Below are 25,603 nucleotides of genomic sequence, written 5' to 3'. Positions count from 1 at the left end.
TTACCCTCTTAATCATCTTAGTGAACATCTTAGTTCAGTGGTGTTAAATATGTTCATCGTGTTGTGCAATCATCACCGCCATCCATCTCCAGAACTCTTTTCGCTCTGTGGAACTGAAAGCCTATATCCATCAAACAATAACTCCCCATTCTCCCTTACCCCAGCCCCTGGCAACTATCACATTTCTGTCTCTATGATTTTGACTGTTCTAAGTGCCTCATATAAATGGAATCATACAGGATTCGTCTTTTTATGACTGGCTTATTTTGCTTAGCATAATGTCCTCAAAGTTTCTCCATGTTGTGACCTGTGTCAGAATTTCCCAACTTATATTATATTATATTATATTATATTATATTATATTATATTATATTATATTATATTATATATTATCTTAATTTCCTAACATTGTAATACATATTAACGTACATTCCATTGTGTGTGTATAGCACATGTTGCTTACCTGTTCACCTGTAGATGGACACTTGGGTCGCTTCCACATTTCAGCTCTTGTGAATAATGCTGCTATGAACACGGGTGTACAAATATGTCTTCAGGACCCTGCTTTCAGTTCTTTTGGGTATGTGCTCAGAGGTTTAGTTGCTAGATCATATGGTAACTCTATTTTTAATTTTTTGAAGAACTGCCATATGTTTGCAACAGCAGCTGCACCATTTTACATTCCCACCAGCAGTGTGGAAGGGTTCCGGTTTTCCAACGTCATCATCAACACCTTGTTGTTTTCTGGTTTTTTTGATAGTAGCCATCCTAAGGGTATGAGGTGATACTGTAGTTTCATTTTGCAATTTCCTAATGGTTAGTGACGTGGAACATCTTTTCATGGGCTTGTTGGCCATTCGTATATCTTCTTTGGAGAAATGTCTATTTAAGTCCTTTGCCCACTTTTGAATCAGGTTGTTTGGTTATCTTTTGTTGTTGTTATCTGTATATTTTCTGGATATTAACCTTTTTATTTTTATCAGATATGTAAGTTGCAAATATTTTCTCCCATTCTGCGGGTTGCCTTTTTACTCTGTTGTTAGTGTCTTTTGCTGCACAAAATTTTAAAATATTCATGAAGTCCAATTTGTTTTTTCTTTTGTTACCTGTGCCTTTGGTGTCCTATCTAAGAAGTCATTGCCAAATCCAGTGTCATGAAGTTTTTGCCCTATGTTTTCTTTTAAGAGTTTTATTGTTTTAGGTCTTACATTTAGGTCCTTAATCCCTATTGAGTTAATTTTTCTGTATTTGGTATTAAGTAGGTGTCCAACTTCATTTTTTTGCATGTGGGTATCCAGTTTTCCCAGTACCGTTTGTTGAAAAGACCATCCTTTTCCCATTGAATAGTCTTGGCCCCCTTGTCAAATGTCATTTGACCCTGTAGGAACAGCTTTATTTCTGTTCTATTCTGTGGGCCTGTCTTAATGCCAGTACCACACTGTTTTGGCTACTGTGGCTTTGTAGTAAGTTTTGAATTCAAGAAGTGTGAGTCCTTCAGTTTTGTTCTTCCTTTTCAAGGTTGTTTTAGCTATTCAGGGTCCTTTGAGATTCCATATGGATTTTAAGATGGGCTTAGAATTTCTATTTCTGCAAATTAAAATCAGAGACTCTTTTTAAAAAATTCTCCAGCATACTAGGTATTTTTTAAAAGCCCTCTATACCCCCATCCTCCTCTGGAGACCCCCTTTTTGGAGCCCTCTGTCCTCTGTCCCAACTGCTGCACAACTGTCATCCTGGGCTTTCCTTCAGTGCTCTCTTGAGTTGGAGCCACTGTTTTCCAGATCCTATGTCACTTAGAGAGCTCTCAAAACATAAAGAGTTCATATCCTTCCCCTGCTTGAATTCTTCCAGTGGCCTCTTGTGGTACTCAGAGTGTAAAAGTCTGACCATGGCCTACACAGGTCTGCCAGCCCCAGACTAGCCTGCCCCTCTGCACGTATCACTTACCTTCTCTTGCTCACCTACTCTACTGTGGCACTTCTAGGTCAGTTGCCAAATGATGAATTATTGTTTCTGACTAGCCAATTTGCTTGCCCCACCTGCCTGTTCCTATGGCATCCTGTGCCCATAAGATAATCCATAATACTGTAACTACCTCTTTAATGTCTGATTCCCATGCCCATAAGCTCCATGTGATGTGTCTGACTTGTTCAGAACCATATTCCCCCACATCTAACATGGTGCCTGGCTTGTAGCAGACACTCAGCAAATGAGCTGACACTCATCCAAGCCGACGCTCTGTCTTCACATTCCCTTTGGTGAGAAGTGTTATTCTAGGCTTCTGAAGAGCCTGTCCTACTATGACTGGAGGGGTCATCTTGTGCTTGGGAGAATGCTGTTGTCAAGGATGGGCTCTGGCTGTACTGGATGCCTTATGCCCAAGGAAGGGCACAGAGCAAGGTCCACACACTAAGTGCTGACCACATGGTGAGAGACCCTGTGACCAATAGAGAAAACACAACACTGGTTAGAGAGAGGAGCATTCCGGTTCGAGCGACCAAAGCAAGATGGGTCAAAGTCAGAGTGGTGATCTAGAAAAATGACAAGGAAAAGAAAAAGAAATACAAACCTCCCGTACCGACTAGAGTGGGGAAAAAGAAGAAGAAAACAAAGGGACCAGTTGCTGCCAGCGAGCTGCCACTGGTGACATGTCACACTCAGTGCCGGTTAAAATTACTGAAGTTATGGGGCGCCTGGGTGGCTCAGTCGGTTAAGCGTCCCACTTCAGCTCAGGTCACGATCTCACGGTCCGTGAGTTCAAGCCTTGCGTCGGGCTCTGGGCTGATGGCTCAGAGCCTGGAACCTGCTTCCGATTCTGTGTCTCCCTCTCTCTCTGCCCCTCCCCTGTTCATGCTCTGTCTCTCCCTGTCTCAAAAATTAAAAAATAAACGTTAAAAAAAAAAATTACTGAAGTTAGGATTAAAGACTCTCTTCTCATGGAGGATGAATTCATTAGAAATCAGGAACAAATGAAGACTTTAGAAGAAAAGCAAGAGGAGGAAAGATCAAAGGTGGATGACTGGGGGGACCCCAATGTTGGTAGGAACGTTGGAAGAGATCACTATCTACATCTGTGGGCTCAGAACGCTATGTCAGTATTCTTTCCTTGGTGGACAAGGATCTGCTGGAACCAGGCTGCACGGTCCTGCTCAACCACAAGGTACATGCTGTCATAGGGGTGGCTCATGGATGACACGGATCCCTTGGTCACAGTGATGAAGGTGGAAAAGGCCCCCCAGGAAACCTATGCTGTTATTGGGGGTTGGACAACCAAATCCAGGAAATTAAGGTATCTGTGGAGCTTCCTCTCACACATCCTGAATATTATGAAGAGATGGATATAAAGCCCCCAAAGGGGGTCATTCTCTATGGTCCACCTGGCACAGGTAAAACCTTATTAGCCAAAGCAGTAGCAAACCAAACCTCAGCCACTTTCTTAATAGTGGTTGACTCTGAACTTAATCAGAAGGTGATGGGCCCAAACTCGTTCAGGAATTGTTTCTAGCTGTGGAAGAACATGCACCATCCATGGTGTTTATTGATGAAATCGTTGCCATTGGAACAAAAAGATATGACTCAAGTTCTGGTAGTGAGAGAGAAATTCAATGAACAATGTTGGAACTGTTGAACCAGTTGGATGGATTTGAATCAAGAGGTGATCTAAAAGTTACCATGGCCACATACTGAATAGAAACTTTGGATCCAGCGCTTATCAGACCAGGCTGCATTGATGGGAAAATTGAGTTCCCCTGCCTGATGAAAAGACTAGGAAGTGCATCTTTCAGATCCACACAAGCAGGATGATGCCAGACTTTGATCATGGCTAAAGATGACCTCTCTGGGGCTGACATTAAGGCAATCAGTAGAGAAGCTGGTATGATGGCCTTGAGAGAACAGAGAATGAAAGTAACAAATGAAGACTTCAAAAAGTCTAAAGAAAATGTTCTTCATAAAAAACAAGAAGACACCCCTGCAAGGACTCTACCTGTAGCGACCACATTTGCCTTCAAGGAAATGGTCGGGAGTGTCCCGACTCCTCGGAAGGATGAGGCAGGGGAAGGTACCCAGAGGAACCCATGTTCCAGTTGATCTTTCTTAACAAAACTTCCTCTGTACATTTTTGAGGGTGATGTGGATATAGGATGCCCACTGGGCTGCTTTCATCTGTTGGCCATGTGCAGTGCTCTGCCCCCAATAAAGCGAGCTCCTTCTCAGGTAAAAAAAAAAAAAAAAAAAAGAGAGAGAGAGAGAGAGAGAGAGAGCGAGAGAGCGCATTCTTCCCTAGTCATCACACCATCTCAGGCAATTCAGCTTAACAACTATCTGTGAAGTCCTGAGCAGCAGCCTTGTGGTAGCTGCTGTGGGTCACAGAGTGACATGAGACACCTCACCTTCTAGAGACTGTTATCTACTCAGTTCAGACTCCTGTGCTATTTAAAGACAACAGTTTTTTAATATTAACGTAATAAAATTAAGGACATTAAAAATGTATTGTTGGGGCGCCTGGGTGGCTCAGTTGGTTAAGCGTCCTACTTCGGCTCAGGTCATGAGCTCATGCTTGTGGGTTTGAGCCCTGCATCGGGCTCTGTGCTGACAGCTCAGAGCCTGGAGCCTGCTTCAGATTCTGTGTCTCCCTCTCCCTCTACCCCTTCCCTGCTCATGCTCTGTCTCTCTATCTCTCAGAATAAATAAACATTAAAAAAAATTAAAAAAAATGTATTGTTAGTGATTTGGTACTTTTCCCCATTTTGTCCTCCATGCATAGGTATAATTATACCGTATGTACTATTTTGTATTCTACTGTTTCCATATAATAAATAAAACATAAATATAAGAAAGTATCAGAAGTTTATCTATTGCTATCTACTTTTCTCAACAATCATTTAAAAATATTATAATTGATGAAACTGTCTTCTTGCTGTTTGACATTTATATAATTTCTGAAGTTGTCTATAATAAATAATGTGCTGCACATCTTTATTTAGGATATTTAAAAATTGGAATCTTTGGGGCATCTGGATGGCTCAGTCAGTTGAACCTCCAACTTCAGCTCAGGTCATTTCAGTTTGTGAGTTTAAGCCCCGTGTCTGGCTCTATGCCGACAGCTCGGAGACTGGAGCCTGCTTTGGATTCTGTGTCTCCCCCTCTCTCTGTACCTCCCCCACTTGCGTTTTCTCTCTCTGTCTCTCTCTCTCTCTCAAAAATAAATAAACATTAACAATTTTTTTAAAAAGTAATTAAAAAATGGAATCTTTAAATATCTGTTTCTGGAAATTCATGAAGGAACTTGTCACTGCTCAACTGTTTTACTATGTTTCTCTGATGAGATCACTCCCTCTCTTTCCATGGTGTTAATTTCATACCTTTTCCATGCTACTCAGACCTCTACTTCCTTCCCATATGCTCACTCTGTTTTGATTATCTTGCTTCCTACTCCATGGAGAAGCCAGACACCAGCTGGTGAAAGCTCATTTACCTTCTGTATAAATAGGGTTAGGTTTGGCCATGAGTAACAGAAAACCCAGAGCGACAGTGGCCTAGACAAGGGCAGTGTTTATTTCTATCTCACATACACAGAGTCCCTAGCCAGAGCTAGGCATGATCATGAAGGATACCCCTGCCTGCTTACTCCAGCGGTACCTGGTTCAATACCTGATACATAATAGATTTGACGTAGGCAGGGTGGGCCCCAGGACCCAGAGGGGGTCACACAGGACCAGCCAAGAGGGTCATTGGTTTTGTGCAGGACAGAAATCAGCACCTGGCTGGCTTAGTTGCAAGAGCATGCAACTGTTGATCTTGAGGTCATGAGTTCGAGCCCCATGTTGGGTGTAGAGATTACTATTAAAAAAAAAAAAAAAAAAGAAAAGAAAAGAAAAGAAAAAAAAATCAAACATGAACCTGAAGGAAGTGAAAGCAGAGTTTGTTGAATACTGTCAGTGATAGCACATAGCATATTGAGTGTCTGGGAGACTTGGAAAAGAAAGGAGAGTGAGTCTCTCCATTGCTCGGGGTTAGGGCTTATATTGGAAACGGTCTCAAGGTACGTGTTCCTTCAGGAATCCAGAGTAGGGTCCCCTCAAAGGCGAGTATCAGGTGAATAATAGGTGCTATTTCTTAAATCACTGAAGGTAGGGAGGATTGATGTCAGCATCGGCAGAGGTTGGTTTGAAGCTAATGTCCTGGGACATGTTTGGGCTTCGGTTCTTCTTAGATGATAAAGTGTTTGGGAGCCTAGGACAAGAATCCAAGAATGATTAACTTTCCTGCCTCTCTGTTGGAGCGGGAACATAGATAGCAGCTTGGTTCATTCAGATGCAAGGTGAAATATAGAACATGAGTAAATGGGGCCTAGCAGAGAAACAGCAGAGACCGAGCCTTTCTAAAAATGGAGCTGCTCTCTTTCCCTCTCTCAGATTCACAGTACTATCTGTTGAATGAAAATAGCGTTCATTTAGAGTAGGACACTTAAAAACTTTTGGTGTATATATAAAGTGATTTCTTAGAGAGCAGATGTATTCTCAATGTCTCCAATAATATCCCAAGGTACTAGTTCCACTACCTCAGTCGTGGCCAGTGTGGTTTCTTCCCTGCCCATTTAATAAGCAAAAACAGGTGCCTCCTTAAACTTGCATTTGTGTTTTTACCACCAGGGAGAGTGAACCTTTGTTTACTTCCATGTTCTATTTCCTCTTTTATGAATTGTTTTGTTTCTTTCCTTGTGCTTTGCTTATGAATCTACGTAAGCTATAAAAAATGATAAAGGTATTGCTTGTTATTTACTACAAATATTTGCAAGCACATTCTCACATCTACATATGTATGTGTATACATATGTGTGTTGTGCGTGTGATTCACATCTTCTGGCCTCCAGTAAATACCGTGTGCAGTAGTGAGGGCGGTCCTGAGGCACTCAAGCCTCTGTGTCGGACATTCTTGGGTTGGAATCCCAGCCCTGCTCCTTTTAAGCTGAGGGATATGCCTTGTTCAAATTACTCAACTTTCCTAAGCTTCGTATTCTCCTCTGTAAAATGATCATTATACTTAAAATGTATACATATTTTGAAAATGCTTTATACAGTCAAGTGTGTTGAGCTAATCTTTTGTGATTTCATCTATTATATACCAAAGTTTAAAAACTTCTCCCCATGCTTGATAAACATTTAATTATTTTTCTTTGAACTTTTCTTTTTTTTTTTTTTTTTTTAATTTTTTTTTCAACGTTTATTTATTTTTGGGACAGAGAGAGACAGAGCATGAACGGGCGAGGGGCAGAGAGAGAGGGAGACACAGAATCGGAAACAGGCTCCAGGCTCTGAGCCATCAGCCCAGAGCCCGACGCGGGGCTCGAACTCCCGGACCGCGAGATCGTGACCTGGCTGAAGTCGGACGCTTAACCGACTGCGCCACCCAGGCGCCCTTCTTTGAACTTTTCTATGGTTAAAGTTTCTATGGTTAAAGTTGTACTCAATAGTTAATTGTCTTTTTGGATGAGTCCCAGGTGTTCTGACATTTGCAGAAGCCAGAGATCTGTGTGACCTCTAAAGTCAGGAGAAGATTGACTCCTGCCCTCAGTGGGCCTACGTCAGGGGGCAAACACACATGTATGATCCCAATGGGAAATAGGCTGACCTACTCTCCTCACGCTAAGAGGTGTGGGTTAGCAGAGTAGGATTATGGAGTAAGCCCAGCTGGGTGGGTGCCATGGGCCACCAGTCCCTAAAAAGCACTAAGATAGCACTGGGCATGTGATAACATGGGAAAAATCTGTGTTTCCAGAACACCTCAAGGGAGGGTAAGGCTTGGCACAGGGCCTGAAGGAATACTTAAATAAGCTGCTTAGGGTAGGGGGACCGAGCCTCTGCCCCTACCTGCAGGCCCTGCTTGAATGACAACAGTTGACAGATTGATGTCCTCTGACAGGCTGGAGCCTGGTTTCGGGCTTAGTTTTGCTGGGTGATGGATGCAAGAGGAAACACTGTATGGTCACTGTAGTCTTTCCTCTCCACTCTTGCCTTACAGGGCTGATCCGATTCTACTCCAATTTGAACACTAGTTTTTCTATTTAAAGAATAGCTGCTTGAGGTGACAGGTCCATAAAGGGCCACAAATGTCTGAAAACCCTAGAAATACAGTCTCTTTACTGCTCCAGGCCTTGGTTGCCCTGCCTCTTTGAAACTGCTCTGAGGATATACTCTTTAAAAAAATTTTTTTTTAATGTTTATTTATTTTTTGAGAGAGAGACAGAGAGACAGAGCATGATTGGGGGAGGGGCAGAGAGAGAGGGAGACACAGAATCCGAAGCAGGCTTCAGGCTCTGAGCTGTCAGCACAGAGCCTGATGTGGGGCTTGAACCGACAAACCATGAGATCATGACCTGAGCTGAAGTCGGATGCTTAACCGACTGAGCCACCCAGGCACCCTGGGATATACTCTTTTTTATCAGACACAGGCACTAAACTTTCTCCCTCCCAAGACAGCCAGGTCTTGAACAAGGGGTCCAAAAAGACCTTAGTTCTCTGGGATAAAAAGTATTTCTCTAGGCCTTTGTCAGCACTTCTACTGATGGTCACGTCTGGAGATCTGAACAGTTGACCAGTCCTGTGGGTTGTCCCCAGCTCAGCCTTCATCCAACTGTCCTATGCTAGCACCTACCTGTTTAATCAGGATTCCCATGTAATTCCTGCCAGGAGAGTGGTTGGCTTTGATTCTGACCAGCTGTTGTTTAGGGCCATCATCTTGGCCAGCAGGCTTCTCCCTGGCTGACACCAGCTGTATTTCCCTTTCCTGGGCTGAGTAGGTGGAGAGAGTGTATATGAGAGACCATGGTGTTCTCCTAGATGTCCTTAGCTCTGAGTCAAAGGCAGCAAATATGATGCAAATCAAGGCACCTGCCATTGAGCCATGTGGCCACTTCTGCAGACACTGAACTGAAGGGCCCCAGGACCCAAGAGCTTGGGTCAGCAAGCCAGAAGCCTGTCTGCTCTCCAGGGCAAAGAAACGAGTCCTGTGGACGGGGTTTCAGATAGGGAAGCTGGAAAGACCAGGGGGCTCAAGAGAGGCTGTAGGTACAAGACCTCAACTATTCAGATGGAATTGTGGTCGATTCCATGGGAACCCAGGAAGTAGGGAGGGAGAGGCCACCAGCTAAGGGCAGCTGCAGTCCCCCCGGCCACGTTCCGTATCGTTTGGGATCTACATCCGACACTACCTCAGACTAAGCGAGTGCCTTGCCCAAAGCCACTCAGCTAACCGCTCTGAACTTGAGCTTCCTGTTTTGCAATGAGGACAATACTGTCTGGGCAGCCTAAAACTAGGACCATTCTGTGTCTCAGATGAGAAGATAGATTATAGTTGTGTTAAAGACGTGGAACTGTTGGTAACGCATTTGTATATCGATATTGTAGCGCTTTGCTTTTTTTTTTTTTTGCAGTTAATTTTAAAAATTGAGACAATTCATGAAATTGGGTGGAAATAACTTAAAAATTTTTTTTTTTTAAATTTTTTTTTTCAACGTTTATTTATTTTTGGGACAGAGAGAGACAGAGCATGAACGGGGGAGGGGCAGAGAGAGAGGGAGACACAGAATCAGAAACAGGCTCCAGGCTCTGAGCCATCAGCCCAGAGCCCGACGCGGGGCTCGAACTCCCGGACCGCGAGATCGTGACCTGGCTGAAGTCGGACGCTTAACCGACTGCGCCACCCAGGCGCCCCAATAACTTTAAAATTTTTAAGGAATTGTTAGAACAAGTGAAATATAGTCCATAATCCCTAAAAATTGTCATTTACAGCAAGCAGCAAGAAAGGTATTTGTAATACATTACTTTAGAAAAAGTTACTACCAATTCGTAAAATAAGACCTCCTCATTTTTTTTAAGTTTATTTATTTATTTTGAGAGGGAAAGAAAGCATGAGGGGGGAAGGGCACAGAGAGAGAGGGAAAGAGAGAGAATCCAGGATAATCTCTCCATTTCAGGGTCCTTAATGAAATGACATCTGGGAAGTCCCTTTTGCCATGTGAGGTAATGTGTTTACAAGCTCCAGGGATTCTGACTTGGATATCTTTGGGGGCGGGCCGTTGTTCTGCCTAGAACATTGGGTGATTGGATAATCACTCCATGTGTTTGGGGGACAGAGTGGTCACTGGGGGCTTCTCTGGAAAGATGACATTTGAGCTGAGATGTGAAGGGTAAGGTCCAGCCAGCCTTCCGGAGTGCTGAGGGAAGGGGGAGACAAAGCGGCGAGGCTGGAAAGGGCCTGGCGTGTTTGAGGAACAGAAAGATCAGTGTGGCTTCAGCAGGAAGCAGGCCGGATTGCTGGGAATCAGTTTGACAAAAGCCAATTTGCTGAAATGATCAAGTCACTAAAGTCCTGCTTCTAGTAATTACCTAGAAAGCTAAAGCATGCTGTGTTATCGAGGGTAATTTCAAGAATCTTTAAAATTAATAGGTTTTATTATTTAGTGCAGTTTTAGGTTTACAGAAAAATTGAACAAAAGTACAGAGTTCCCATATTGCTCCCTCCCACCCCAGTTTCCCCCTCTATTAATATCTTGCATTAGTGTGGTACATTTGCTACTCTTGCTGCACCAATATGGATGCATTATTATTAGCTAAAGTGCATAGTTTATGTTAAGGTTCACTGTGTTTTATAGGTTTTGACAAATGCATTATGTCATCTATCCTCCATCATATCATACAGAATTGTTCCACTGACTTGAAGAACCCCCTGTTCATCCTTCCATCCCTCCTTCTGAACCCCTGACAACCACTGACCTGTTTGTTGTCTCCAGTTTTGCTTTTTCCAGAATGTCATGTAGTTGGAATCATACAGTATGTGGCCTTTCCAGATTGGCTTCTTTCCCTTAGCAGTATGTGTTGAAGATTCTCTCATGTCTTTTTGTGGCTGGATGCCTCACTTCCTCCTATTGCTGAATAATATTCCCTGGTGTGGATGTACCACAATTTGTTTATCCACCTGCCTACTGAAGGACATCTTGGTTGCTTCCAATTTGGCGCAGTTAAGAATAAAACTGGTATAGGGGCGCCTGGGTGGCTCAGTCGGTTGAGCGACCGACTTCGGCTCAGGTCATGATCTCACGGTTTGTGAGTTCGAGCCCCGCGTGTGGCTCTGTGCTGAGAGCTCGGAGCCTGGAGCCTGCTTCGGATTCTGTGTCTCCCTCTCTCTCTGCCCTTCCCCGACTCACGCTCTGTCTCTCTCTGTCTCAGAAATAAATAAACATTAAAAAAAAAAAAGAATAAAGCTGGTATAGGGGCACCTGGGTGGCTCAGTTGGTTGAGCATCCAACTTCAGCTCAGGTCATGATCTCACAGCTTGAGGGTTCCAGCCCTGTGTCGGGTTCTGTGCTGAACTCAGAGCTCGGAGCCTGCTTTGGATTCTGTGTCTCCCCCTCTCTCTGTCCCTCCCCTGCTCGTGCACTGTCTCTCTCTGTCTCTCAAAAATAAATAAACATTAAAAAAATTTAAAGAATAAGGTTGGTATATACATTCATATGTAGGTTTGTATGGACACAAGTTTTCAGCTCACTTTAGTTAAAATATGGTTTCATTGAATCAGATTCATTGGTCTAGTTCAGCTGAATGTCATTTTAACATGTGTTATTTCACGTCTAAGGTGCCTGAGTGTCCTCTGTGCTCAAAATTCATGCAAAATGCTCCTTGGATTAGGCTGGGTAAGAAATCAGTGAGTTAGAGGGGAAAAGTCAGTGGACTTAGGAGAATGTGTACTGGAAGAAATACTTGATATTTGCTTCTAGAATTCTGACATTTAAGACATGTGTTAAATCTGAAATTTGAATATGTAAGACATTCTGATTCCCAAAAGTCATGGACCCGAAGTGCAGAAAATCCAAAACATACTGAACTTGAGCTGGCCTAGTGACATTGCAGTGGCAAAGCCAAAGATAAACTAAAAGTAAAACTTAACCAAATCTAAATAAAAACTTTGAGGAAAAAGCCCTAAGACAACACAAATTGTCATCAATTTTACAGAGTCTCTAGGAACAAGTAGAAACAAGGGTCACATATTTCCGGGGTCAGGGAAGGCTGAATCACTGAGAGATAGAGGATGAGTAATTTCTGGACTACAAAGAATCATTACTTGGTATTATCCCTACAAACAAAGTTAATCATCCTGATGGGCACATTTGGAGATCATTGCATTTATTTGCATATTTTTGGTTGGGTAACATTTTTTTGCATTTATGTACTTCTGTTCATGTTAAGAATATAATGATCAGTCAAATTGTAACCTAAGCCTCCATTCCTTCATTTGTAAAAGGATGGAAATGAATTATGTGGTTTAGCTCTAAGATGCTCTCAAATACAGTAGCATTCTAAGGCTAGAATACTGTGGGAAAATAGGCTCTTTGACTACCTAGAATGTTTAGGACATGGGATATTCTGCTTAATTCCACTTTCTGATCAATTGATAATTAACCCCGATTAGTTTTTGGTTTGAAATTTGTTAGAAATTATAAATCCACATCTTGGCGAATCCACATCCAGAGCACGTAAGGGATTTTTTTTGAGGATTCTTCTGATTTAGGTGCTGGGGTTCCAGAAATGGAGACGGAGACATGAAAGATACAGAATAGGAATGAATGCACTTTGTTCTCATCAACATCACATAGTTTCTATTAGTTTGCAGTTTCTTGGCTTTAGATAAATTGTCATGGAAGAAATCCAGTCAGTTGACTATCTGGGTTACTGGGGTCTGAGATACGGCGTCCAGTCAGCGGCTGTGAAATGCATCCCAGACATTACTGCTGCAGGGATGTGGCTGCTTAAGAGGCTTCACAGTTATGTAGTGTCTTAAGACTTTGAGATTTATTCTCGTTTGTGTATTTGGTTTGCCTAGTAGGTGAACCAGAGGATAATAGATAGAGACTAAAAGCCTTCAAAATTGTATTTCAGTGGGGATGTGACATGAAGGGTGTCAGAGGCTGGAGGGAATTTTTATGGACTGGACTCCAACTTCCCACGGGGAGCAAGAGGGAATACAAGTCAGCTAGAGTAGTGACTGGATATTTCCCTGGGCTTGACCTACTTTGGTTTCCTGACTTACTTCTCTTATTTGCTTTGACGGTGGTGGTAGTTCATTGGGTATTTGATCTGGCTGGCTTTCTTGGCTCTGCTGGCTGGACTGCTGGGGTTTAGAGAAACACTGTCCTGTTCCCTTGGTCCCCTATCTGAGGACCTACTTCAAATTTTAGGTATAACCGCTTCCTGGCACTTGCTTGCTTTTCCAGGCCTGTGCAGTGTCTTGGGCATGTCTGGAGGATTCTCTAGGGAATGCCGTGGACCAGCAGGAAGACTTGAGTCTGTATTTCTGGACATTGATGCACCACTGATTGGTGCTCAGTTCAGCAGCACATGTACTAAAATTGGAACAATGCACCACTGACTTTACCCTGTGATATATACAGTCACGTACCTCTCAGGGGTAAACTATAGAAGTTCAACTTGTATTTATTAACTGGAAAAGTGTTAGCATTAACATTAGCAGTGCCCTTAGCTGTGGTCTAATGTTCCTCATGAATTGAAACACCCACCTTCGATTCTTAGACTTTTCTCTCCCTGTGGATTTGTAAGTCAAATTTCTCATGTCCCTGAGGGATGTGTGTGTGTGTGTGTGTGTGTGTGTGTGTGTGTGTGTGTCTGTGAAACAGAGAGAGAGAGAGAGAGAGAGAGAGAGGGAGGGAGGGAGGGGGAGAGGGAGATTTAGATCATATTGAAGGTTAGATGGGTAATGCTGAACATTAGCCAACTTTCTGAACATTGATATCTTCTAAATCTTATGCCTTCTATGTTAAATTTAGAGGGATATTCGTCTTTCACAAAGTCATGGTCTCAACATACATAATATAAATTTTCTGTAGTAAAATGTGAAGTTGTTCCTTTTTTTATGTTCAGTTTTGTTATGAGGAGTCCAAATAGTTCAGAAATAGAGGTTGCCACTAATAAATGTGTGGTGTGTTTCCTTCCGGACTTTTGTCTCTGTATTTATATACAATGTAGTTATGCATTCTTCTTAACAAATATGGACTCATTTATTATGGGCTTATATAGGAAACTTTCATTTGTCTCATGATAATATATTGTGGATATCTTTTTGTTACTATGTATAATTCTTTAAAAAAATTTTTTTTCAACGTTTATTTATTTTTGGGACAGAGAGAGACAGAGCATGAACAGGGGAGGGGCAGAGAGAGAGGGAGACACAGAATCGGAAACAGGCTCCAGGCTCTGAGCCATCAGCCCAGAGCCCGACGCGGGGCTCGAACTCACGGACCGCGAGATCGTGACCTGGCTGAAGTCGGACGCTTAACCGACTGCGCCACCCAGGCGCCCCCAAAAAAATTTTTTTTAACGTTTATTTATTTATTTTTGAGACAGAGAGAAACAGAGCATGAACGGGGGAGGGTCAGAGAGAGGGAGACACAGAATCCGAAACAGGCTCCAGGCTCTGAGCTGTCAGCACAGAGCCCGACGCAGGGCTTGAACTCACGGACTGCGAGATCATGACCTGAGCCAAAGTCGGACGCTTAACCGACTGAGCCACCCAGGCGCCCCAATTACTATGTATAATTCTATTTTATTCTAGTATCTAAGGAAACTTGTGATTATGTTGGGCCCACCTGGATAACCCAGGATCATCTTCCCCTCTCAAGATCTTTAACCTAATTGCACCAGCAAAGTCCTTTTTGTCATGTAGGGAAATATATTCATAGGTTCTGGGGCTTAGACAGGGGCATCATTTGGGGTCATTATTCAGTCTGTCATACTGGTGTTTTCTAGGTGTCTCCGTGGTAAAATTACTGCTTTCCCTTTTGTAAGTAATGAATAACTAATGTAATTATATAAAGTAATGTAATTAATAAGTAGCTTAAGGGGGGGATACTTTGAAATTATCTAAATGTACTGCTTGCCTCAAATTTTTATCCATTAGTTTTTAACATCCATTGGTGATTCTTACCTGAATGAATTATTAAGAGGGTGGTCATTAAAAATTTTTGACAGTTTTGTTGAGGAATAATTGACATGTAATAAACTGCCTGTGTTTCATTTTTATTTATTTACTTATTTTTTAATTAAAAAAATTTTTTAACATTTATTTATTTAAAAAAATTTTTTTTTCAACGTTTTTTATTTATTTTTGGGACAGAGAGAGACAGAGCATGAACGGGGGTGGGGGGGCAGAAAGAGAGGGAGACACAGAATCGGAAACAGGCTCCAGGCTCTGAGCCATCAGCCCAGAGCCCGACGCGGGGCTCGAACCCACGGACCGTGAGATCGTGACCTGGCTGAAGTCGGACGCTTAACCAACTGCGCCACCCAGGCACCCCAACATTTATTTATTTTTAAGAGACAAAGAGAGAGCATGAGCAGGGTAGGGGCAGAGAGAGAGAAGGAGACACAGAATCTGAAGCAGGCTCCAGGCTCTGAGCTATCAGCACAGAGCCTGATGTGGGGCTCAAACCCACAAACTGTGAGATCGCGACCTGAGCCGAAGTCAGATGCACAACCGACTGAGCCACCCAGGCACCCCTCATTTTTATTTTTTTTAAAGAATTAAAAAAAAATTTTAACGTTTATTTATTATTGAGAGACAGAGAGACACAGAACCTGAGCAGGGGAGGGGGAGAGAGAGGGGAAGACACAGAATCTGAAGTAGGTTCCAGGCTCTGAGCTGTCAGCACAGAGCCTGACGCGGGGCTCGAACTCACAAACTGTGAGATCATGACCTGAGCCAAAGTCAGTTGTTTAACCAACTGAGCCACCCAGGAGCCCCTAAAAAAATTTTTTTTAAATGTTTATTCATTTTTTGAGAGAGAGAGAATGCACCTGTGTGCATGTGAGTGAGTGGGGGAGGGACAGAGAGAGAGAGGGAGACACAGAGTCTGAAACAGGCTCCAGACTTTGGGCTGTCAGCACAGAGCCTGGCGTGGGGCTTGAGATCTTGACCTGAGCTGAAGTTGGACCGATGGAGCCACCCAGGCTCCCCTAAACTGCCTGTGTTTTAAATATAAAGTTTAACAGGTTTTCACATAGGTCTACCACCCATGAAACCATCCCCACAGTTAAGCTTGTGAACCTATTCATCACCCCCAAGGTTTCCTCACACCCCTTTGAAATTCCTCTGACCTCACCTGCCTCTCTCAGGCAACCACCACTCTGCTCTCTGTCCCTGTATATTAGCTGCGTTTTCTAGAATTTGTATAATCCAAGCACAGTAGGTGCTCTTTTTTTGGCCTGGCTTCTTTCATTTACCATATTTATTTTGAGTTTCATCCATGTTATTGTATTAATAGTTTGTTCTTTTTAGTTACTAAATAAGATTCCATTTTATGGACATGGACATGTGACAGTTTGTTTATCCACTGATCGTTGATGGACGTTTGAGTTGTTTACAGTTTTTAGCTATTACAAATAAAACTGCTATGAACATTTGAGGCTCCTGGGTGGCTCAGTTGGTTACGTGTCTGACTTTGGCTCAGGTCGTGATCTCATGGTTCGTAGGTTTGAGCCTGTGTCTCTGTGCTGACAGCTCAGAGACTGGAGCCTGCTTTGGATTCTGTGTCTCCCTCTCTCTTTGCCCCTCCCCCCACACTCTGTCTCTCTCTTTCTCAAAAATAAATGAACATTAAAAAAATAAAAAAACTGCTATGAACATTCATGTACATCTTTGTATGGTGATTTTCTGATTCCATCTATTATAATGAAGTTGGCATTCTACTGTAGGGAAGAGCTTTCTCTCCTCTCTCTCTCTCTTTATTAGTATGCACACAGGGATTCTTATTTCATTCGATGGATATAGTATGTTACCATCATGATTTCTCTTGATGCTCAAATTTTTCTGGATTTGGATAGCAAGGGGTCCCTCTAAACTGGATTGTGTGCCCTAGATTTTGTGTCCTTTAGATATATTCCCATCATTCTTTGAGCACTCCTCGCTTTCTGGGACAAGATGTTATAGGCTTAATAGCTAATTTCTCTGCCACAGTCCTAGAATCTGCTATTTCTCCAAAGAGCCCTGTTTCCTTTTAGTGGAGAATAGGATTTAGAAAGCAGTATTTGTGCTGTGGGTGTGCTCATTGCTACCTGGAATTCATTGTTTCTAGGCTCTTTCAACAGAGTGAGGAAACATATGTATGCATAACAATACCTCCAGTTCCATTAAAACACCACAAGGTTATTCTAGCCTTCTCCCACTTGCTGTATTTTCCAGAGGTATGCTGGTAAATGGTTAACAACTTCTCCAGGAGATAAACTTTTATCTATGCTTTGCAGCATTTGCCAATTTCCGTGGTGTAAAAACTCCCTCCATGGCCATTTTCAAACCACCAACATGACATCACTGAACAGGGAGTTAGGAAGAGATGTACAGCATTGGTCCTCACTGGTGCGAGCCAGGTCTTGCATGCCACTGTAGGAGAAGTGGGCTCCTATTATCCACAAAATATTTACTCATTTCCTAAATGAGCCCTAAAACACATAGAAAGTAGTTTCAGGATTGCTAACCAATACCATTGGGAGAAACAAGCTAGTGTTTAATGCGTCTAACTCCTTTGGCTTAGGATGAGAACACACTGTCAGAATAGGGTGGCTAAAGTTACCTGGGTTGGTTCTACCTCCCTCTCCTTTAGTGTGGTGATTTTATTCATTCAAATGAGGTTAGGTTTGTTTATTTCTCTTTGTATTCCATTAGCTAGGTTTCTCCCTTACTTGTATATGTTTCTAGTGCTTTCCACTGTGTAAAATATTAACATAATTTCAAAAATTAGAACAACTTAGAAGGGTGTACCCAGAGGTGCCTGGGTGGCTCAATTAGTTAAGTGTCTGATTCTTGATTTCGGGTCAGGTCATGATCTCACAGTTCGTGGGTTGGAGCCCCTGCTTGGGATTCTCTCTCTCTCCCTCTCTCTCTGCCCCTCCTCTGCACGCACATGCATGCTCTCTCTCTCTCAAAATAAATACACTTGATCTTATCCAAAAGGCCGAGAGTGATCTCTCTCAAAATAAGTAAATAAACTTTAAAAAAGAAAATAAGTGTACCCAGAGAAGCATCACTTTCGCCCCCTCCTTCTATCCCAATTCTACTCCTGTCTTGTCCTTTCTGATCCCACTTACCCTGTGTAAGTGACTAATTTCATTAATTTCTGGTTTATCTTCTCTGTTTCTTTTGTACAAATGAGTAGATATATATATGTATATTCTCATTTTCTTTTCTTTCTTATGCAAAAGGCAGTATACTACATAGAATAGCCATGAAATCGGAAACGTGTGTGTTTTTGTTTTACTTTTTATGACTGAAACTCCTCGATTACTTCTGGGGCATGCTAATGATAGGTATATTCCATGAAAATCAGAAACATGAATCCTTGAAACAATGCAAAGGCGCATGTGCAGGGGTTGATAGAAATGCTGTATTGATAAACTATGTTCATAACAGTTTTGCATAATGCATTAAACTATGCATTGCTAATCAAGGACAGTACGTTCAACATATCATATGATATCACCATTGGAAACTTTGTAATATAATAGCAATTAATCATTTCTTACGTATATTAGCCTATGCTTCCAGACTTTGGGACCACGCTGAAGCTACCCTCTTGCCCTTTGCTTTTTTAGCTTTAAAAAATACAGACTGAGAGAACCTAGGTGGCTCAGTTGGTTAAGTGTCTGACTCTTGATTTTGGCTCAGGTCGTGATCTCCGGTCTTGAGATGAGCTGAGCGCAGAGCCTGCTTAAGATTCTTTCTCCCTCTCCCTCTGCCCCTCTCTCTCTGCTTGTGCTCTCTCTCTCTCTCTCTCTCTCTCTCTCTCTCTCAGGGACAGAGCCTGATGTGGGGCTCGAACTCATGAACCATGAGTTCATGACCTGAGCCCAGATCAAGAGTCGGACACTCGATATACTGAACCACCCAGGTGCCCCTCATTCTTTTTTATAGAACTTCATTGTGAGGATATACCACTCTCCCTGTGTGTGAATATTTAGGTTGTTTGCAAAACTTTGGACAGCACTTTGTTGGAGGTGTATCTTCAGGGTAAATTCCTACAAGTGGAATAGCTGGATAAAAAGGTAAACACACATGTACTTTGGTTATTATTGAATCCCCCTCTCTTAAAGTTTGAACCAATGTTCATTCTCACCAGCAATGCACAAGAGTGGCTGCTGCCCGCAGTCTTGTCAACTGAATGTGTTTCCTCTTGTTAATTTTGCCATTCCAATGGGTGAGGTTAAGTTTCCATTTGCATTTCTCTTTAAAAAAAAAATTTTTTTTTTACATTTATTCATTTTTGAGAGACAGAGCACAGTGGGGGAGGGGCAGAGAGAGAGGGAGACACAGAATCCGAAGCAGGCTCCAGGCTCCGAGCTGCCAGCACAGAGCCCAATGTGGGGCTTGAACCCACAAAACCACGAGATCACGACCTGAGCTGAAGCCAGACGCCCAACCAACTGAGCCACCCAGGCGCCCTGCATTTCTCTTTTTTAATAGGTGAGGTTGTATATATCTCTAAATATTTAAGGAATGCATACACACAGAGTAAATCATGTGTTCCATATCTTTTGCCCATTTTCTGATTCTTTTTCCATCAATTTTATTTTATTTATTTTTTATTTTTTTAATTAAAATTTTTAAAATTTTTTTTCTTTTCCATCAATTTTATTTTTTTTTCAACGTTTTTTTATTTATTTTTGGGACAGAGAGAGACAGAGCATGAACGGGGGAGGGGCAGAGAGAGAGGGAGACACAGAATCGGAAACAGGCTCCAGGCTCTGAGCCATCAGCCCAGAGCCTGACTCAGGGCTTGAACTCACGGACCGCGAGATCGTGACCTGGCTGAAGTCGGACGCTTAACCGACTGCGCCACCCAGGGGCCCCTTTTCCATCAATTTTAAAGAATTATTTCTATGTCAGGGATATTAGCCCTTTAGTGGTGATTTAATTGCAAGTGTTTTCTCTTTGTCAGTTTTATGTTTATTCTTTATGTTTATTATTATTTTTTGCTATGAAAATGTTTTTATGTTTAGGTGGTCAGATGCATGAACTTTTTTTGTTGTTGCATTAGGATTTTCAGTCATAGAAAACCTTTGGCATGTTTATCTCTAGCACTTGCAGGTTTCATGTGTTTACATTGAGATCTCTGATCCATTTTGAATTATTCTTGGGTACATTGTGGGGTTTGTATCTGCTTTTACCATTTTTTTTTTAATTTTTTTTTTCAACGTTTATTTATTTTTGGGACAGAGAGAGACACAGAGCATGAACGGGGGAGGGGCAGAGAGAGAGGGAGACACAGAATCGGAAACAGGCTCCAGGCTCTGAGCCATCAGCCCAGAGCCCGACGCGGGGCTCGAACTCACGGACCGCGAGATCGTGACCTGGCTGAAGTCGGACGCTTAACCGACTGCGCCACCCAGGCGCCCCTGCTTTTACCATTTTCTAAATGGCTAACAGTTGTCCCAGCACCGCTTATGAAAAAGCTCATTTTTGCCCCAGTGATGTGAGATGCTACCTTCAGCATATATTACTTTTCTGTGTGTACTTGTGTCTATTTCTGGGCTTTATATTCTATGCCACTGGTCTGTTTGACTATTTATTATGCACCAGCCCCACAGGGTGTTAATGATGGAGGCTTTATAAAGTGTTTAAATGTCTGGTAGGGCTGGCTTCTCTTCAGAACTTTTCATTCTCAGTATTTTTCTGGCCATTTTTGCATTTTTATGATTTCCATATGAACTTTGTTTAACCACATAAGAAAAAACTTGTTGGTATTTTCATTGGAATAGCATTACAGTTATAAGTTAACTAAGAATTGACATTTTTATGACACTGAGTCATCCTATCCAAGAACAAAGATACCTTTCCATTTGTATCATATCATCTGCAAGTAGAAATGGTAGAGATGGTTTTATTTCTTTCATAGCTCCTATGCTTCTAATCAATTTACCCCCTCAAATTGCATTGGTTAATCCCTCTAGTATGAAGTAGTGGAGAAAGGGGGCATTCCTGCCTTGTTCCCCATCTTAATACAAATAAATGCCTGCAGTGTTTCTCCTTTAAGTAGGATATGGGCTTTAGGCATAGGACATATAAATATATAAAATAATTTTAAGAAAGTACCATCAGTTTCTTTTTTCTTGAGTTTCTTTTAAAATCAGCAACGGGTGTTGAATCCTGTTGAAGGCTTTTTTGGCCTTGCATTGCATTGCTGTAATAAATTATGATGACCTTGTGGCTTAAAACAGCAGAAATGTATTCTTTCACAGTTCTGGAGGCCAAAAGCCCAAAATCAGCATCAGTAAGATGAAATCAAGGTGTCAGCAGAGACATACTCCCTCTGGAGGTTGTAGGGAAGAATCTATTCCTTGACTTTCCCAGCTTCTGGTGGCTGCTGGTGTTTCTTGGCTTGGGACGCATCACTCCAATCTTGGCTCCGTGGTCACATGGCTTTTCCTCCTAAGTGTCAAATCTCCCACTGCCATCTGTTTTATAAGAACACTTGTGATTGTGTTTAGGGCCCACCCAAATAATCCAGGATAGTCTCTCTATTTCAATACTCTTAATGTAATCATATCAACAAAGACTTGGTTTCCATATGAGATAAGGTTCATGGAATCCTGGGATGAAGACCTGGGTATCTTTGGGGTCTATTATTCAGTCTACCACGGGTATCTATGGAGAAAATCATGATTTTTCTGTTAGATTTATTAAAGTGTTTTATTAGATTAATAAATTTCCTAATATTCACCCAACTTTGCATTCCTGGAATAAATCCCACTTAGTCATGTTACATTCTTTTCAGAATGTGTTACTGAATTATTTTTGCTAATATTTTATTTAGAACATTTTGATTAATATTTATAAGTGATATTGGTCTTCAACTTCCTTTTTTGTATTCCACTGAGTTAAAGTATTGTGTTATACTTGGTTTGGAAAGTGAATTAGGACATTTTCTTTCATGTCCAATCAATTTTGGGACCTCAGGAATACTTTTTTCCCCTGACGGTTTGGTGGAATTCTATTTTCCGTGAAACATCCAGTTTGGTTGCTGTTTTCTCCTCCTTGATTACTTTCTGCTGCTTCTGTGGGAGCTGGCCTGCTGAAACTTTCTATCTCAAATGGGGTCAATTTTGTTAAACTGCATTTTCAGAATACGCTAATGTCGTCTTTTTTTTAAATGTCTTCTAAGTTGCAGTCTAGGAAAAAAATCTCTTACCTCAATATTTAAAAAAATATATTCTATATTTTCTTCTTACATGTTTATGATTTCCATGCTTAGACCTTTAATTAATCAGGTATTTGTTTTAGAGTATGATGTTACAAAGGGCTCTATATTTAGTCTTTGGCAAAATGGACAGTCATTGTCACAGTAACATTCATTGAATAAGCCATCCTTTGCTTTCTGGTTTCATGTTTCTTTTATCATATATGAAATCCTCCGTGTGTGTAAAACTACCTCTGGACTGTTGTTTGTATTTTATTTACCTGATTGTCAATTCACAATGTCAGTACTATGCTTTTAAAATTTTTTGTTACTTTATACTGTTTTTCATACGGGTAAGTTCCTTACTCATTACTTTTCAACATTTTGTGAGCTTTTTTCATTCACCTACCCTTTCTGGTGGGCTTTGGAATGAAGTTAAATTTAAAAAGAAACTCCAGTAACATTTTGATTTTTATTGGAATTATTTTAACTTTATAGATTTACCTGGGGAGAACCGAATTTTTCTAGTATTAGATTTTTCCATCTTGGAGTAGGATATATTTCTAGATGTATTGTGATTTTGTCTGTATTTTTTGGCAGTGTCTTATACCTGGTAATGTCTATACCAGATTTTGTCTGTATTTTTTGGTAATGTTTTCCTTCAAAAAAGCTTATTCCTAGGTATTTTATTTTATTTTATTTTATTTATTTTATTTTATTTTTAATTTTTTAAAAAATGTACATCCAAATTAGTTAGCATATAGTGCGACAATGATTTCAGGAGTAGATTCCTTAGTGCCCTTTACCCATTTAGCCCATCCCCCCTCCCACAACCCCTCCAGTAACCCTCAGTTTGTTCTCCATGTTTATGAGTCTCTTCTGTTTTGTCCTCCTCCCTGCTTTTATATTATTTTTGTTTCCCTTCCCTTATGTTCATCTGTTTTGTCTCTTAAAGTCCTCACATGAGTGAATTCATATGATTTTTGTCTTTCTCTGACTAATTTCACTTAGCATAATACCCTCCAGTTCCATCCACATAGTTGCAAATGGCAAGATTTCCTTCTTCTTGATGGCTGAGTAATGCTCCATTGCACACATATACCACATCTTCTTTATCCATTCATCCATCGATGGACATTTGGGCTCTTTCCATACTTTGGCTGTTGTTGATAGTGCTGCTATAAACATGGGGGTGCATGTGTCCCTTCGAAACAGCACACCTGTCTCCCTTGGATAAATGCCTAGTGGTGCAATTGCTGGGTTGGAGGGTAGTTCTATTTTTAGTTTTTTGAGGAACCTCCATACTGTTTTCCAGAGTGGCTGCCCCAGCTTGCATTCCCAATCTTAGGTATTTTATATGTTTTGTTGGTATTGAGAATAGGATTTTGTGTTTTAAGTTATGTTCTTTTGAAAAAAAAATTTTTAATGTCTATTTATTTTTGAGAGAGACACGAGTGTGAGCGGTTGTTACATTCTTAAGTGGTCATTGTTGATGTGTACGAAAGCTTAATGCTTTTTTAAAAAATGTATTTAATTCAACTCCTGGCTTTCCATTTGATAAAATGTCTGGTTTTCCAAGTAGGTACTTGTATCCTCTCGAAATCATGACAATTTCTGATATGTTTTTGCCTGTCTGGAGTGAGAAAGTGGGAAGGGTGCCCTGGAGGCGAAGGGCATTTACAGGACTTGACAACTGTGTGTAACCTTTTTTTCCTTTCAGTTTGTACTGTGGAAGCTTTGGTGGTGCCAAGGGATGGTAGCTTGTTGCTCTTCTGCTCTTTCTGCCCTTGCTGGGAGCCTGCTGCAGGGTGGAGTCCTCACCAGCTGTGGCTTTGGCACAGAAGTCCCAATTGGCCGCTCTGCCTCCACTCAGCGGGGCGGGGCACTGGCTGGATTCCCTCGGCCTACAAACACTGCCCATGGTTTCCGTGGTTGCTTCAGTTTCAGCCCCTGCTGACTTGAGCTTCAGGGTTTCTAGGGCTTTGCCCAGAAAGTCTGGAATTTCTTGTTTGGCGTGGGCTAGAATACTGGCTTCTGTCCTCTGTGCATCTAGCCCCATTGGCTTTTTGTATAACGGAAATTCCTACAAATCTCCAGCTTCCTCCTTGGGCCCTTCCTTATTTTCTATTATTGTTATGGATCATTTGGTATTTTAGTGGGGCCCGGGAACACAGGAGAGAGAACAAAAGACCTCAATCTGGCATCTTTAAAGGATGGAGGTGGGGAGGAAGACTTCAGATTATAAAAGCAGTATAAATATTTTATAGTAAATTTAGAAAATACAGATGTGTGGTAAGAAGAGAATTGCTTTCAGCATTTTGGTGCACATCCTTCCAACCATGGTTTTGTTTTGTTTTGTTTTGTTTTGTTTTGTTTTGTTTTGTTTTCCTGATGCAGGGGTTTGGTGTCACACAGTTACTTCCAAGTGTATTTTCAGCTGAGTGGAGTTGCCTTTTTAACTCACCTGCTGACTTGACAGGAGGGACATTTAGACATGTGAAAATGTCAAGTGTGGATCCAGCCCAGGCAGAGCTGGGGATGTCTGATTGAAGGCTGGAGGAGGTGAGGGAGGCACCCTGTGGGCTTGCAGAGCACAGCTGGAGTCGGAACTGGGGTGCGTTTCATTCTTGTTTTCACAGTCCCCTGCTATGGCTTACGAGAAGGCTTAGGGACAAAACCACGATATGGTTTTGACTTTATTTTTTTTTTAATGTTTATTTATTTTGAGAGAGACGCAGAGAGAGAGAGAGAGAGAGAGAGAGAGAGAGCAGGGTAGGTGCTGAAAGAAGGAGAAAGAGAGAATCCCAAGCAGGCTCTACGCTTTCAGCCCAGATGTTCAAACTCATGAACCGTGAGATCATGACCTGAGCCCAAACCAACAGTCAGACATTCAACCGACTGAGCCACCCAGGCGCCCCAATTTTGACTTTTGATTTAGGAACACATGGCCGAAACAGCAGTTTCCATATCCCTTTCTGAGGTCTCTCTGACACCTTTCCGGCTGCTTCCGGTGATGATGACATATTAAAAAAAATTTTTTTTAATGTTTTATTTATTTTTGAGATAGCACAAGAGGGAGAGGGTCAGAGAGAGAAGGACAGAGGATCCAAAGCGGGCTCTGTGCTGATAGCAGCGAGCCCGATGTGGGACTTGAGCTCACAAACGTGAGATCATGACCTGACCTGAAGTCAGACGCTCAACTGAGCCATTCAGGTGGCCCAACATACTTACTTATTTTTGAATAGCCAACAGACTACATTTCTTTCACTGTTGTCTGTTTTTAGTAAAAAAGTTCACACGGTCCAAATACATTTGATTTTTTGCTGATGTGGCCTGGTCTTTTGAAATTTGAATGTGTCTCTCATA

General features: G+C 41.8%; 1 protein-coding gene and 1 pseudogene across 1 annotated transcript in view; both read left to right on the top strand.

Moving 5' to 3' along the window:
* PSTPIP2 (proline-serine-threonine phosphatase interacting protein 2) overlaps positions 1 to 25,603 on the top strand; it is an 80,333-nt gene that overhangs the window by 10,537 nt on the left and 44,193 nt on the right. The gene's annotated exons all lie outside the window — the stretch shown is intronic.
* LOC125149175 (26S proteasome regulatory subunit 4-like) lies at positions 2,937 to 4,492 on the top strand (annotated as a pseudogene).

This window comes from Prionailurus viverrinus, chromosome D3 (genome assembly GCF_022837055.1).
Source record: "Prionailurus viverrinus isolate Anna chromosome D3, UM_Priviv_1.0, whole genome shotgun sequence".
In the NCBI taxonomy this organism is placed as follows: Eukaryota; Metazoa; Chordata; class Mammalia; order Carnivora; family Felidae; genus Prionailurus; species Prionailurus viverrinus.
Note: the sequence above shows the minus strand (reverse complement) of the source record. Positions and strands in the feature narration are given on the sequence as shown.